This window comes from Schistocerca serialis, chromosome 9, assembly GCF_023864345.2.
Source record: "Schistocerca serialis cubense isolate TAMUIC-IGC-003099 chromosome 9, iqSchSeri2.2, whole genome shotgun sequence".
Lineage (NCBI taxonomy): Eukaryota > Metazoa > Arthropoda > Insecta > Orthoptera > Acrididae > Schistocerca > Schistocerca serialis.
This window is the reverse complement of record NC_064646.1, coordinates 392,936,886-392,953,441: the sequence shown is the minus strand read 5'-3', so window position 1 is coordinate 392,953,441 and position 16,556 is coordinate 392,936,886. Positions and strand designations below refer to the sequence as shown.

The 16,556-nt window shown below is 42.8% G+C and overlaps 1 pseudogene; it reads right to left on the bottom strand.

The window, feature by feature from the left end:
• Positions 1 to 2,232: 2,232 nt before the first annotated feature.
• Positions 2,233 to 2,350, bottom strand: LOC126420242 (5S ribosomal RNA; annotated as a pseudogene).
• Positions 2,351 to 16,556: the final 14,206 nt, after the last annotated feature.

Below are 16,556 nucleotides of genomic sequence, written 5' to 3'. Positions count from 1 at the left end.
ACCTGTTGCATATCGATTACCTCAAGGAGAGCTCCGAGTGAGAAGCCCTGCCACGTACATTCCACTGACCCCAAACCACAACCCGTTGCGACTTCAGTGTGATCAAGCGAGAGCTCGTTGGACAGCAGGCTGGAGGTATGCTGTGTTTTCTGATTTACTTTACTTTACTTTTCCGTGTCCAGATCACATTTTATTTTTACAATAGTTAGCCACCGCTACGGCATTGTCGTTGGATTGTAGCAGGTCACTAAAACTGCAGGGCTCCGGCAGTAGTCGGCGCATGAGCAGATGTGCCTCGTCTTGTACCTCTCCGCATCCGCAAAGAACGTCGTCATCGTTAGTCAGCAGTCCCCACTTGCACAGATTAGTTTTGCATCTGGGTACACCAGCCCTCAGCCTATTTAGTGTTCTCCACACTGTATAAGGAAGTTTGTTTCCAGGTGCCGTTTGCTCTTTTGGTATTATCTGCAGTGCAGTTTGTTCATTCTCCCATTTACGGACTCTATTATCTTTCTGTGAACCGTCAAGGATCTTGGTTCTTGCAATAAAGCTATTTCTAGACTTAAGCCTCCGAGCCTGAGTGACGTTCCCATTCAGTGGGTGTCTAGAATCTGCTTCTTTCTTTGTTCTCTCAGCGTCTGCTTCCACCTGCCTTCTGATCTTGGATGGCGCAATTCCAGCAAGTAGGTAGAAATTACCCGTTGGTGTGGGTCTGAGACAGCCTGTAACAATTCGCATTGTCTCATTTACACTTACATCAACCTGTTTAGCATGTGAAGATGCTTCCCATTCTGGCGCTGCATAGTCTGCTGCAGAAACGCTGATGTTCTCAGTACTGATAGTTGAGCTCCCTTCATAGTTTGTCAGCCTGCGGATGATGTTATCCCTGGTGCAGACTTTAGCCTTGGTGTTATGGCAATGCTGCTTGAAGGAAAGCGTTCTGTCAAGTACAACCCCAGGGTACTTAGGTGTTGGACAGTGCTTTAGCTTCTTACCTTGCCATGTAACGTCGAGCTCAACTCCAGCATCTCTATAGCGCAGATGGAAAGCACATACTCGGGTTTTGTCAGGGTTTGGCTTGAGGTGATTGGTGTCGTAGTATTGAGCCAGTTCTTCAAGATTTCCAGATGTTGCATCAAAATTGGACCCCTGGACCACCACAGCTGTGTCATCAGCATATACGAACAGTCTTGCATCTTGAGGTACAGGTTGGTCATTAGTGCACACCTGTGTTTTCTGATGAAAGCTGGTTATGCCTCGGTGACAATGATGGCCGTTCTGTTGGTTAAAGGAGGCCAGTTGAGGGCCTGCAAGTAACCTTCTGCGTGGTGAATCTACACATGGAGTTATGTTCCGGGGTGAGATTCTTTATGACAACGGGATCTCTCTCGTGGTTATCCCACGCACCCTGACTACAAACCTGTACGTCAGTCTGGTCATTCATGAACAGCATTTCAGGGGATGTTTTCCAACAGGATGTTATAATCCAGCATGCTCTGCAGAGTGTTGAAATGTTGCCTCGGCCTGATTGATCACCAGATCTGTCTCGAATCGAGCACATATGGGGCATCATCGGATGACATCTCCAGCGTCATCCAAAACAGTATTAACCGTCCTTTACTGCGAGCCAAGAGCAGCGGTTATGGAACTCCATTCCAGAAACTGACATCAGGCAACTGTAATGCATCATGTTTGCGTGCTTGCATTGAACATTTTGGCGGTTACATCCGTTATTAACGTACCAGCATCTGATATTTACAATGACTTATCTCTCGCTTACATTAACCTATGAGCTTGCAATGTTAATCATTCAAATATGTTACCTCGTAATCGCCACCTACCTTGGCCGACCCTCCGCATACATTAGTTGCCGTTGGGTTCTTGATAAGATCTTTAAAAATAATTTTAATCTGTGTGTGGAAATGGGTTGTTTTCGCTATCACTTATGCTACAGCTTATGTAAAAATTTTGCACTAGGGCCACCTGTGGCATTCACAGTAAGTTCTCGGTGTTCAACGTCTCAGACAACAGCACTCCGTCTTCAGGCCACAATTGGCCCATCGTTATCATCCGACCGACGTGTCATCCTCAGCTGAGGATGCAGATAGGAGTGGCGTGTGGTCAGCACAGCGCTCTCACGGTCGTTATGATGGTTTTCTATGACCGGAGCCGCTACTGTTTGGTCGAGTAGCTCCTCGATTGGCATCACGAGGCTGAGTGCACCCCGAAAAATGGCAACAGCGCATGGCGACCCGGATGGTCACCCATCCAAGTGACAGCCACGCCCAACAGCGCTTAACTGCGGTGGTCTGACGGGAACCAATGTATCCACTGCGGCAAAGCCGTTGCCCGGAATAAATCAACAGTTTTAAATATCCCAACACAGAAAAATCCAGTGGGTTAAGTCGGGGTGTGTGGGACGCCATATTGGTGAACCACAGTCAATACGCTTCTCGCCAGAACATTTTTTGTCAGTACTTAGGCATCCAAAATGATGAGTAACATCAAACGAGGGAGCTATGTCACTTTGTAATTTACGATTCACTTGTGGTGTTTGAAATAAACATAATCTTAGGCAATAACAGTGTTGTAACATTGGTTTCTTAGACCAAGTGTTTTAGGATTATTTGATTGTTTCGTGTCCTTTACTCGTTCTTCCCATTTGCGCTTTTTCATATTCTGACACCTTGTACACAAATGGTACCCATAAAAGTCTAAATATCATCTCGAAATAAATCAATTTCCAACTACGAAGATTAGTAGTATCTGTTACTCCTTATCTCTGTTCTAACCCTTCAATGACACACATTTTTTCCCGCCGGTCAGTGGTTTGGTGAAGAACATAGTTGTAGAAGCCTGCAATTTTTTCTCTTCCATGTTGAAAATAACGTTGTCGCCATTGTGGAAATGACTATTAACCAATGGTTTCTTCCTCAATTGAAGGAGAAGATATGACTGGATACCACGTCAGGACATTACAGGAGTGAGGCACAGTTTGAGGGCCCAGAGAACAATCATCTGTGATTGTGTCCTGCCTCCTTAGTTTCTCGCGGTGCTCCATCTTGACAGCCTTGAGGCTTCTGTAGTATGCTGCTGTGATGGTTCACCTCTCAGCACCACATCATTGCAGTCCCAATGAACACTCAATGTCACCTTGTCCACTAACGTTTGGGTCTTCGCCTGCTTCAGCAGTGATGAATTCACCTGTTTTCACTGCTCGTGTTGCTCTTTGTCTCGGTGTCACGGTAAAACGCATGTAGTAATTAGACGGCTAAGGAAGTTAGACGTTATACAGCTGAAACATTTCCGCTGCTCCCTCTGTTTAGTCTGCGTTATCAACGGTGTCTTTGTTGAACGCACTTGGCGCATTGCGTGCCGCTCTCATCTCCAGAGAAGAAACATTTAAATCAACCACCGCGAGTCGCAGCTACAGAAGGCTCACGAGACGCCGCCAGGTGGCGCTACGTACTCTGTCAGAGGACTCTGTACTCACAACACCTCACTGCCTGCAATTGTAATCGGTCTGTGGTATCGATAGTTCCGATGCCACAGCGTAGGCTGGCACTACGAGAGCGGAAGATCTTCGCCGACCGCAGCGCCCTCTAGCCGACGCTGTGCAGCCCCACGAGCGCCGCTCCACTTTCACCCAGTTCATGAAGAGCAGACGGCCGAGAACCATCGCCTTAGCTTAGCTTGCTACTGAGACTTTCTTATCTGGACTATGGCTGCACACCTACATGCTCATCTGTACAAAGATACGTAATCACTTGTATATATTACTGTACCAGTAAAAGCCTCTTTTCTTGCAGTACCGACGTGCTTCAACTCACCTGCTCCTACTCGCTTCCTTTCATTCGGCCACTTTGTCAGATTTCAAGACCAGACCCACGCGCCGCCTTCCAGGCGGGATACAAAACGGTCCGGGAGTCTTTTTAGGCAACTGTACACAGAGCTCCGCCTCAGGTTCTCCTCAAACTGTGTCCAGACTATCGTGAGGCTCCGATCACACTGAGCGTGCAGTGAGATATTATTAACGTAGCATACTACAGAATACAATATATGCTCCAAATCACACTAGCCTTTTCCTCGTGGCTTTGCCTCCGTCTGCGGTCAACAAATATATTGAACCCTCCTCCTCCTTCCCTTCTCTATGTCCACCTCTCTGTATCTGTCTTCCTCCTATTCACTCTCTGTGTCTCTCTATCTCCTCCTCCCTCTTCTTTCTCCTTTCGTCCACTCCGTTACTCTGACCATACCTTTCTCCTCCTCCCGCTGATCATATCCTCGCCCCCCTTTCTATCTCTGCATCCCTTCTTCCTTTTTTACCTGTCCGCTAACCACCAAACTCTGCACTTGCGTAATGAACCTCCCTTTCATCTCTCCATCCATTGTCTCCTCTTCCTTACTCTGCCCATTCCCTTCTCTATTTATCTCATCCTGTCTCCAGCCAAGCACATCGACAAATGTAGACCTTACAATACAGTCCGATACTATTCCTACAACATGTTTGTCATTCAGGGCAGGCTACACATCGGGGTTTGAAAATCATTTATTTGCCTCTGAGGTCGATAAGGCAGACCGATAATACTCCAACACAATGTAGCTGTTATGCAGGGAAGCCTACATGTTGGCGCCAGGAAAACCGTTTCTTGTGCTTGTTTGATCTGGGAGACCGATACTGTTTCAAAGAGTCCGTCATGCAGGACATCCTAGATGCCAGAGAATAGAAAAAAATATGTTTTTACCTGTAGCTCCACTCCTATCAGAGCTAGGAGTTTATGAATGTCACATTGCAGATACTTGTCAGGTCTGCTGTTTCTGTGCCCAATTTGGATGAAATCAATCTAGAGGTTTGGGAGGAGATCCCAGACATACATATATACATTCTGCTTTTAAATATGTAACAGTTAACAGAAAAATTGTAAATAAATATATTTATATTCATCCACCTTGTTACACCAACAGACAGAAGATCGTGATCTCTATGAATGGGCGTGGGGAGTCGTGGAGCACTGTAGGTGATAATCTTTGTTGTGTTCAAAGTGTCATGCGAGATGTTGAAAACTGATCCATGACTCAGTTTCTCCTTTTCCACTACAGCCTCGATTGTGGTACGCTGGTTGTCGAGTAGCGTACTTCACAGAGAGATTATCTACCTCTACATTATTCACGACTGAAATTTGTTTGATCTCACTGGAAGCGTCTGCGGCTAGATAATGCTGCACTGTATGGCCCCTATAAATGCAGGAAACCAATTACTGCACCATCCTAGCCGTTTTGTTTTGGGTTTTCTAGTGGTGTGCTACCGAATTGTCACACGGGGAATTAAGAGCAGTGGCATATTGTGGGCAAGAAGGGCAGATGCAAGAGCGCAAAATTTTTAGGGGTGCAAAGAAATCGTAAGACATCATTTTTATCATAAAATGAATTACAATACTTCAGTTCATCTTCGCTTGTGTGAGTGGGGCTCGTCCCTCCTCTCTAAAAGATGAGTCGTGAGTTCTCCGATAGGCTGGCCTGATTCCGCTACTGGCGCATGTGACACAAGTGCTCTCACTTGCTTCATAATTCCAGCGTTGTGTTTCTGTTTGGTGATAAAGGTTCTCCTTAGTAGCCTACACTAGGACTGAAAAGACATACAAAAAAATAGGCATAAGAAAGTTTATTTATCGATAAATTTGTTTTTTAACTTTGGGAACAGCAGGTTTCTTCATTGCCAGTGCTAGGCAATGTCTCAAGTAATTTTTTATGTACGTATTGAAGATTCACAAGTCACAGTAGAGGAACCCTTTATTGACTTCGCTGTGTTACTTGGGAAATAGGTTAATGAAATTACGGAACAAATTTGTGACAAGATACAAGGACATGGTCTAACCCCAGAGCAGTGTTTGTGCCATGGGACGATCACTCACTTATTCTTGATGAAGTACATGCAGCTACTGTTGGAACAAAATTGCTGACTTTTTAGCACTGTGTAAAATGTGTACACATTTCTCTCAAACTCTACACACTGGGGTGTTCTTCAACAACATCTACCAGTTAATGCGAAACAAGCCTGTAACAAAAGATGGAGTTCAGAGCGTGAATCTGTTCATGTTCATATTGAGTAATGGATCAGAAGGAATCTGAGAAACGAAAGGAGATGCAGGCAGTTTGTTGGTTTGCATGATGACTTATCCTTTCTTTGTATTCCTTTATTTTTGGAGCCCAGTGCTTAGTGAACTGAATGATGCTGAGATACACCAATAACAAAGAAGATTTCTACTCGATCAGTGTCTTCAAAAACTCAGAGTACTGTATTTTGAGAGACAAAACGTCATTCACTAGTGACAAAAGCAGCTAAGAGAGCCATGGCGATACGTAACATATTGGCAATTTCAACAGAAATTGATTACTGAGGAAAGATTGACTCTGGCCTAAACTTAATTTAGGGAACTCGTCGGGAACAACTCGCGGAATCAGGTAAGCAAACATCAGATTTTAAAAAAAAAGCTCTACGTTACAAATGAATATATTTCAATAGCCATTTGCCTTCTTTCAAATTCAAATGCTATTGGGCGGAGAAAAGTTAAATGCATTGTTCAAAACATACAGCATTTATGTGAGAAATTTTCCGAATTGACCACTTCAGATATGATTGATTACCTATATCGTATTAGACGCCACATTTCTTTATTTAAAGAACTAAGAAGAGAACATATTTTGCAGGGGCACATTTATAAGTATTAAGCTAGATAACTTAATTATGTAAAAGACGCAAGAGAGTTTAATTAACATTGTTGTGACACTAAGAATTTTTTTAACAATCACTGTTTGAAATGCTACTAGTGGGTGAAATTTTTACAAATTGAAGCTGATAAAGTTCAGTCTGAGATCGACTATGACCCAGTAACGGTTAAGTAATCTTGCAATTTTATCGCTATAAATAATGATGCACCGTCGCATATAAACGCTGAGACAGTAATTCGCGCACCAACGTCATTCCTGCCTTTCAGCAGCGTGAATGTTTGGATAGGATCATTTCTATGCAAGACGGCGCTCCTCTATACGCTGCACAGCCAGTGAATCAGCTGATCTAAAGGCATTTCGGAAATGTTAGAAATGTTAGAATTATCAGCTGTCGTTTTTTTTACAGCCTGGTTGTCCAGATGACCTTACCTTAATGACTTCTGGCTGTGGGATTATCTGAAAGATGGTGTGTTCAGTGCTCCGATTACAGAAGTAGTTGAATGTAAGGCACACATTGCGCAACGCATTCTGAGCGTGACCTCTGAGACACTCCGATCAGTTGTGGAACATGCTGTTTGTCGACTTGAGCTTGGGTGGGAAACGGTGTATAGCATATTGAACATGTCTTACGCTCGTTTAGCGACAACGAAAAACCGATTTCATTCTTGCTTTTCATGCAGTTTTTCGCCTCAGTACAATTAAAAACCATTTTCCTTTTTTATGCGGTTTTTGGCGCCAGTACAATTACAAACCAATATTTTCCATCCGATGTGTGCGACCTTGTCGTGGTGGATAGGCTTACCTAACTAACAGTGGCAAAACTATTAATGCAAAACTTATGCGGTCATGCACATTGCACAGTATAGTGGCTTAGTGAGAAACTCATACCATAACCGTAGCTGTTCCCCGTGCTTATACCTGGCTCGTACGTTAGCCGTTAAGAACATAACTTTCTGAGATTCTCTTGGCATCAGGAGGAGGTTAGTGAACATCGTAAAAAGTGGAATGTAGTTCTGTCACTCCGTGACAGAAATGGCAGTCATTGCACTGCGTTCTAGTTCACTCAACGGCGTTGCCCGTAGGCACACGTCATATACGCCTGACGACAGTCTCAAAAATTGCAACCGGCTTTTACAGTGGTTGGTAAATACAAGATCATTTCCAACAAGGTCAATGGAGAGTGGCAGACCTTGCGCGGCTCATACCGTCGATATGGAAAAGAATGTGTTGCAACGAGTAGAGGATGATCCTAAATATACTCATACGGAATTGCTGTTGTAACAGGCAGTTATAGGTTCTATGTATCAAAAGAGCATCTCGTCCAAGGAGTAGGCAACCTCAAGTAATAAAAAATTATCTGTGAACTTCCACTGGAACACTTCCTGCACCAACGTACACAGACCGTTCTCGACACAATTTAAAAGACCCATTCCTAAACAAGAATACTTTTTTTCGGCACATGCATTTACAGAACATTTTATCTTGCTTTTATCGGTAGCATCTCTCACGGAATACTTTTTCTAACACAGGACGTAGGTGGCACAACCACTGTTCATTACGTTGTTATAAATTTTTGTTTAATTTAATCAGAAACTTTATTTCTTGACTATGTTTAAATGTAACACAAAATCCTGTAAATACTTCCCTATAATGGAAATGCAATGTACACTACTGGCCATTAAAATTGCTACACCACGAAGATGACGTGCTGCAGACGCGAAATTTAACTGACAGGAAGAAGATGCTGTGATATGCAAATGATTAGCTTTTCAGAGCATTCACACAAGGTTGGCACCGGTGGCGACACCTACAACGTGCTGACATGAGGAAAGTTTCCAATCGATTTCTCATACACAAACAGCAGTTGACCGACGTTTCCTGGTGAAATGTTGTTGTGATGCCTCGTGTAACGACGAGAAATGCGTACCATCACGTTTCCGACTTTGATAAAGGTCGGATTGTAGACTATCGCGATTGCGGTTTATCGTATCGCCACATTGCTGCTCGCGTTGGTCGAGATCCAATGACTGTTAGCAGAATATGGAATCGTTGGGTTCAGGAGGGTAGTACGGAACGCCGTGCTAGATCTCAACGGCCTCGTATCACTAGCAGTCGAGATGACAGGCATCTTATCCGCATGGCTGTAACGGATCGTGAAGCCACGCCTCGATAACTGACTCAACAGATGGAGACGTTTGCAAAACAACAACCATCTGCACGAACAGTTCGACGACGTTTGCAGCAGCAAGGACTATCAGCTCGGAGACCATGGCTGCGGTTACCCTTGACGCGGCATCACAGACAGGAGCGTCTGCAACGGTGTACTTAACGACGAACCTGGGTGCACGAATGGCAAAACGTCATGTTTTCGGATGAATCCAGGTTCTGCTTACAGCATCATGATGGTCGCATCCGAGTTTGGCGACATCACGGTGAACGCGCATTGGAAGCGTGTATTCGTCATCGCCATACTGGCGTATCACCCGGCTTGATGGTTTGGATTGCCCTTGGTTACACGCCACGGTCACCTCTTGTTCGCATTGACGGCACTTTAAACAGTGAACGTTACATTTCAGATGTGTTACGACCAGTGGCTCTACCCTTCATTCGATCCCTGCGAAACCCTACATTTCAGCAGGATGATGCACGACCGTGTGTTGCAGGTCCTGTACGGACCTTTTTGGATACAGAAAATGTTCGACTGCTGCCCTGGCCAGCACATTCTCCAGATCTCTCACCAACTGAAAACGTCTGGTCAATGGTGGCCGATCAACTGCCTCGTCACAATACGCCAGTCACTACTCTTGATGAACTGTGGTATCGTGTTGATGCTGCATGGGCAGCTGTACCTGTACACGCCATCCAAACTCTGTTTGACTCAATGCCCAGGCGTATCAAGGCTGTTATTACGGCCAGAGGTGGTTGTTCTTGGTACTGATTTCTCAGGATGTATTGACCCAAATTGCGTGAAAATGTAATCACATGTCAGTTCCACTACAATATATTTGCCCAATGAATACCCGTTTATCATCTGCATTTCTTCTAGGTGTAGCAATTTTAATGTCAAGTAGTGTACAATCAATTCATGAAGATAGTTTACGCCGTTATCTGTGTGAAGTAAAAGCACTATTATAAATTTATGTTTACTTGAAAATACGTGTTATTACGAACTGCACAATTGCCTAATAGTTAATGCAATCGCCGCCATTATCGATTATAGCTTAGCACCTTAGCTCTTTCTCCGGTAAATCATTCACATTTCCAAAACCTAAATATCGTTTGACCCACTTCGCAATGTATGTCTTTGACTTTCTACGAATTTTAGCGGCAACTCCATAACAAAGCTTTGGTCCATTTGGATGATTTACAAGGAACACTGCCTCGTGACGCTTCAGGTATTTTGCACTCATTTTAAACTGCAACCGACAAAACAAAGCATTCAACTTCACGCTGTGTATCTATACACTGTTCAAAAGCGCATATAGTGTAGAGATCACTACCAGAGATGTCACCACGGACGTTACATTTGAAATTATGGCGTACACTTTCTTGTGGAACTCACTGTAAGTAAAGCTGCACATTAAATACTGCCTGTAATACCTGTTGTAAAAATTTAAGCCCAGAGATCCGTTGTAAGTAGTTATGCCTGGGTAAGTTAAGATGTTAAAGTAAAATCTATGGAAGGAAGCAATCATGGGGGTGGTACAGCTGAAGGTAGAAAGAAAGAAGTTTGTTAGAAATTGTCTTCCAAGTTTACGGGACTCAGCACCATAAGCATCTAGTTATGGATCTGAACGATCCGAATTCTAACAAGCAGTAAAACGTTGCATAAAAGTAGCATACGGACTGTGCGATATTAAGTGTTGCGAAGGAACTGTGTGATTTCAAGTGGTGAAATGTTTTTGTTTTGGTATCTAGCACAAAGACGCTAATTCATGAATTACGTAATGGAGGAAAGAAGTTGTTTTATGGTGACACTTCTTAATGAACAACGGCGAGGAGTTATGAATTACTAAGAAATGCTTTTGTGATGTCATAGAATATCAAATTGCTTTGCATGTCTTTCCTGTTTAACGCCGGCCGCGGTGGGCGAGCGGTTCTAGGCGCTACAGTCCGGAACCGCGCGACTGCTATGGTCGCAGGTTCGGGCATGGATGTGTGTGATGTCCTTAGGTTTGTTAGGTTTAACTAGTTCTAAGTCTATGGGACTGATGACCTCAGATGTCAAGTTCCATAGTGCTTAGAGCCATCTGAAACATCTCGGAATCCCATCGCTGTTCGGGACGACTCCAGACTCGTCTGAGCCCTGCCTCAGTTCGAAGCGGGATTCATCACGGAAGACAATTCTTCACTAATGAAATTCCAGGCCGAATGACCCTGACACCACTGCAAACGGACCTGCTGGTCTACAGAGGTCAATGGCAGTCGTGAGCTCAGCCCCCTTTCTGTGAGCCGCCTGTTAATGGTCCTTGTGATCACTGAAGCACCAGTTGCACGCCGGATCGGTGATAACGGTGAACCCAGGGCTGTGAGTGCCTCTCTGACGGTTTCTCGGTCCTCCCGTTCTGTCTTCTCTCTAGGTCGACCGCTTGCTTCTAGACGCTGTGTCCGACCATTGTTTACACATTCGTGCCAACATCGTCGAATAGTGGTATCGCTCTTATTCAAATATCGAGAGATTCTCCGGTTACTCCAGTCCGCTTCTTTGAACACAACTACACTTTCTCTCTGAAATGCTGACATACAAGTATAGTGTTCACTTTCCTATCTGCGAGACATAGTTACACGGAATGAAATTTGCGAGGACTTTATCCCCTGGAGTCAACAATCCCCCGTTTACTATCGTTTGCCAGCTGCACTGTGATATTGGGTTGCAGCGTAACACATTCATCCATCGGCCGCCAGAGTTTTTCCCTTTTTCCGTCGATACCTGAATAAATATCAGTTTGTGACCAATTTTCATGACTCCTTTATGGTAAGTCGTTTTTTCGCCTTATCTGTACATTGCTGCAAAGTAGATAAACTTAATTCATATAAAAATAGCGAATTGTGAGAAGTGGTGCAAGGGATGATTTTCGCAGTTGCATAAAGCGAGTCAAAGTTTTTATTTCAAAAGCAGATTCGAGTCTATCTACCTCAGGTGAAATTGTAGACTGGTTTTTCTCGCCTGGGAGGCGAATGTCGGCATTATAATTTGGCATCTGAAACCAAAATCAACGTCAAAAGCAAATGAGAAAAATAAAAGAAGACAATAAATTGAAAATTCTCCCTTCCGTCCATTTAGAAATAAAAAATAAACAGAACAGGAAATTCGAACTTATGGCTGGTAGGAGCGTTACGTTCCTCATTACCCCACTTTTTCATTTCACGAAGAGGATGAAATATTTGAAAAAAAAAAAAGTCTCATACATTCTGTGTTGGTATTTCTTCTCCTCTGGTATATTTAGTATGAAGAATGAAGCTGTACAAAAGCCCATCCTGCTGTCACAAGCTGTCAGAAAATAGCACTCCTAGCGTGCGATCACCACAGCTCATTAATGATATACAAATTTCTGACGGTTGAGTTAAGCATAATTTTATCTAAAGGAAAACGATCATGCAGCACATTATCATCTGCAGTAAGATAGCATTGATATTAAAGTTGAAGACACGCTTTGTATTGCTCTCTATGTAGAGAATAAAATATCAGCATTACTCTATGAGGTGACAGCTATCACAAGTGTAATAGATTATAGGCAAGTGAAAGTTCTCAACTCTGCCTTAAAGTTCCTTAGCCTTAGTATTATGAAACAACAAAAAACCAATTTACAGACAAGGGGGACGTCGAAAGTACTCTCTCTCTCTCTGATCGATAAACAAACAAATAATTGTACTAGAAGAGTGACTGCAACTCTCGTTGCATTCTCTGAATTCTTTTTAAGCAACTGATCGTTGAATTCGGCTACTATGCATAACGAAAACACCGCTGCAGCCGCCCCCTTCCGCCCCCTGTGGTGGTGCAGAGATGTCGAGCGTTATGTTAATGAATGTCTCTCTTGGAGGTGAATAACGTTAATTACCACATTTTTTAAATTCGGCGTGTATTTCGCCAAATATTCCGACAAATCGTTTCAAATACCTCACCATGTATATATGAAAACAGTTATACAAAAACGTACCTGTATTCACGTAGAACGTTCTGTCAAACTTTCAAATTAATTTTCGAGTTTCGCGAGCACAAACATATGCACACGAATTTCTATATGTAAAGATAACTTTAATATTATTTACTACCTGGACGATTTCCATTTCCACTCCGGCTGCGTGAACGACTAATCACTTGCTTAAAAAGCACTAAACACCACCGAGGTGCCAGCTACGTTCTTGAAAAATACGAAGCGTGAGCGCGCGCAGCCCCTGGTGTTTCTCAGAGATGGCCATGAGGCGAGGGTGGGGGGGCCTTGGGTGGGGGCTGCCGGCCTCTGGGCGCCCGCCGAGACGCACAGGCAGTCGCAGACGCAGCCGCGGCCGCAGGCAGATGGACGCCGGCTGGCGCCCGTTACTCGGCCGCTAACTTATTCATGGCTGCGGCTTCCACCGACCATTTCGCGCTAACTCGCCGTAAATTCTGGGACAGCCGCGTTACGTATGTACGGCGGGTAGCGCTCCCAGCAGGCGCACTGTCACCCTGCGCGTTTACGTCTGCGCGAATTACCGGCCACGGCTACAGATATTCACCTGTGCACCCTGTTGTGCATTCTGATTACACCGTTGCAGGATATTGCTGTAGTAGGGTCGCCTTTGTATTTGCTACAAACGACAATCTCCTGCCGTGTGGTCTTCACTTACTGAGTTCCACAAGGCTGAATCTTAGCTCCTCATTCTTCATATATGCAAACGTTCTCCTGTCTAATACAGAAAAAGTAGAATTAGTTCAGATTGCATTTGTATTGAAAGCAATCCAAAAATAAGCATAGCAACAGAAGAAATGCGAAAAAAATTGAAGTTCTTATTGAGTACTGTTCTGAAAATGGTCTGCCAAACTGAAAAAGATTCCACTCGTTGAGAACTGCAATCTCAGAGCACTACAGTAATGTATGGCGAGGAAGTTATAACAAGGATGGCAACTTAAAAATTTGTGATGAATATTTAAACTGAAAAATTAAACTGTACTCTTAAAACAACTCTCCGAATCATTGCAGATCTTAGCGAGAGACAAAAGTTAACTTATTTTCCGTATTTTCATTCAATAATGAAAAAAACGTTCTTTAAGAAAGTAGATTCTCATTGCTGAAAACATTCTGTAAAAATTATATAAAGTGCTCATCCACTTATCATCTTGTCGACACCTCTTTAAGGAAGTAGGCATTTTGACCACCGCTTCCCAGAATATTTATTCCCTCAAGAAGATGATAGTAAATGACCCACGACAGATCAAAACGAACAATGATGTACATGATTGCAGTAATAGAACAAAAAAAAATCTACATTTACTATTGCACATTCAGATTGTCTTTAACACAAAAATGGATACTCTGCCGACATAATTTTTGATCATTTACGTAATGATATAAAATATCTGACAGACACAATTGTTATATCCGGAAACAAACTGAAAAGTTCCTCTTTGATAGCGCCTTCTATTCCGTAGAAAAATTCTGTTTAAATAATGTCAAAAAGGTGGTGAGCAGGTATTGATAACCCACATCAATTGTCAGCATGTGTCCGTATTTACATATGACTGTGTAACGTGAATGTAAAATGACAAGCTCCATACTATTACAGTCAACTGTACAAATAATCAGAGGCGTCCGCTAGGGGGCAAGTGGGGGAACTTGCTCCATCCTGAAATCTATCTATAGGCGTTTTATTCGTTACAGAATTCTCTCGAATTTCCAGCAATAATTGTCAGCGGCGCTATTAATCCGCCTATTAACAATGCCTGCTGTGACTGGAGGTATTGTGACTTTAATGGTTGTACTTGTCCTGGGATTCTTCTGCTTTCACGCCGTTCACGAGGAATTACGTTGATTGCTAGGAACAGTAGCAGTTTTGGCGCCATTCTGCAGCCAAGATGGCTGCCAGTCTTTAGAGAACAGTGCTGAATAATGTCATCAATCTTTCCTCTGGCTCTTGCTCCTACAGGTCTTTTTGAGCCGCCAGTGCAGTACCCCGAAGTGCAGATTTCTGTACGACATAAACATGGCAGCACTATACTGTACATAGCGATCATCCATCCTCAACTTCCTCAACAACGCTCCCTCCCCACGCTCCACGACCGTATCTCAGCAGTACATTATCATTTTTCTGGTGACAAAGTAGACCTGTAATGGCTTGCAGATCCTACACCAATTTTTGCACAGCAGATATTTTGCAGAAGACTCTGTAGAACACAGCCGTCTGTATTTAATCTTTGTCTCCAAATGCTTCAGTCAAAACAGAAAATCCCTTCTTATGCGCCAGGGGAAATCTTGTGAAATTTCAAAGTCAGAAGGATTTCCTCACAAGGAATTGCAACAATTTCATGTCAGTTAGGAGTAACACAGCACGACATACAGTCCTAGTTCTACGAATTAACCAGTATATTTAGTGTATCTAGACTGAAATGTGACAAACTGAAGAGCCCAGGGTGGAGTTGGTTCAGTCAAAGGCTGTTAAAGGTCGATTCTACTGAGGATGGTTTTGGCACATTTATCATGTTAATTTATCGGTAACAGACTCTAGGCTACCCATTACTAGACCAAGCCAAAACATTTAGCATTTAAAACACATTTTGTTCAGTTTTAACTATGGCAGTCAACATCAAAAAGTAAAAAAGCGTGAAAGTCATGAAATACATCCATTACCGTGATAGGATGTTTTCTGTAAAGAGAGAAAGCGTAGCTAATTACATCAAATCTAATAAATTTTTTCAAAGTTTACACATTGTTCCTCTACTGCAAGAAGTATCGTATTAGTATTGGTTATTTTTGTTAATATTCATCACTATTTTCGCAACTGTTCTGACTTTTTTGATACAGATTTTTAATTTTTGTGTCGTAGAACATTATGGGACTATAAACAGCGTTTTAAAAATATTTCCTAGCATTATTTTATAAGTTGTTGGATAATCTGGATTTAAGTGTATGAAGATGAAATTTTAGGTCATTGAATCAAAAAGGTGGCATCCATATTCATAATAATAACATAAAAGATACACTTTACATACAAAGTTGAATATGCTTACTGTTTGGATATGAACGTGACATATCTTACAAATATTAATTGGATTCATAATCGTTTGAGATACAATGCTTCCAGATCGCTTATTCGGCTAAATAAAACATAACTATTCCAGAATTTTGCCCTGCCACCCTGAAAGATACCTCTGAGGACAGAATATAGAACTAATTAATTATCTTCAGTCTGAAGACTAATTTGCAACCGTCCATTCTAGTTTATCCCGTGCAAGCGCCTTCACCTCTGCGTAACTACCACAAAGTACATCCATTTGAACCTGCACGCTGTAGTCAAGTGCTTCACTGTCTCTACTATATTTACCTCCCACACTTTCCTCCCTTACCAAATTGGTACTTCCTTGATGCATCAGCATGTGACTATCAACTGATCCCTTCTTTTAATCAATTTATGCCAAAAATTTATACCCTCCTTAAGTTGATCCAGTTCCTCCTCATTTTTTAGTCGGTCAACCAACGTAAGTTTCAGCATTATTTCGTAATACTACACTTCAAAAGCTTATGCTCTCTCCTTATCACAACTGTTTGTCGTCCATATATCAGTTCCAAATGAGACTAAGTCGCAGACAAAGACTTCCTACACTTAAATTTGTTTTATATGTTACATATATC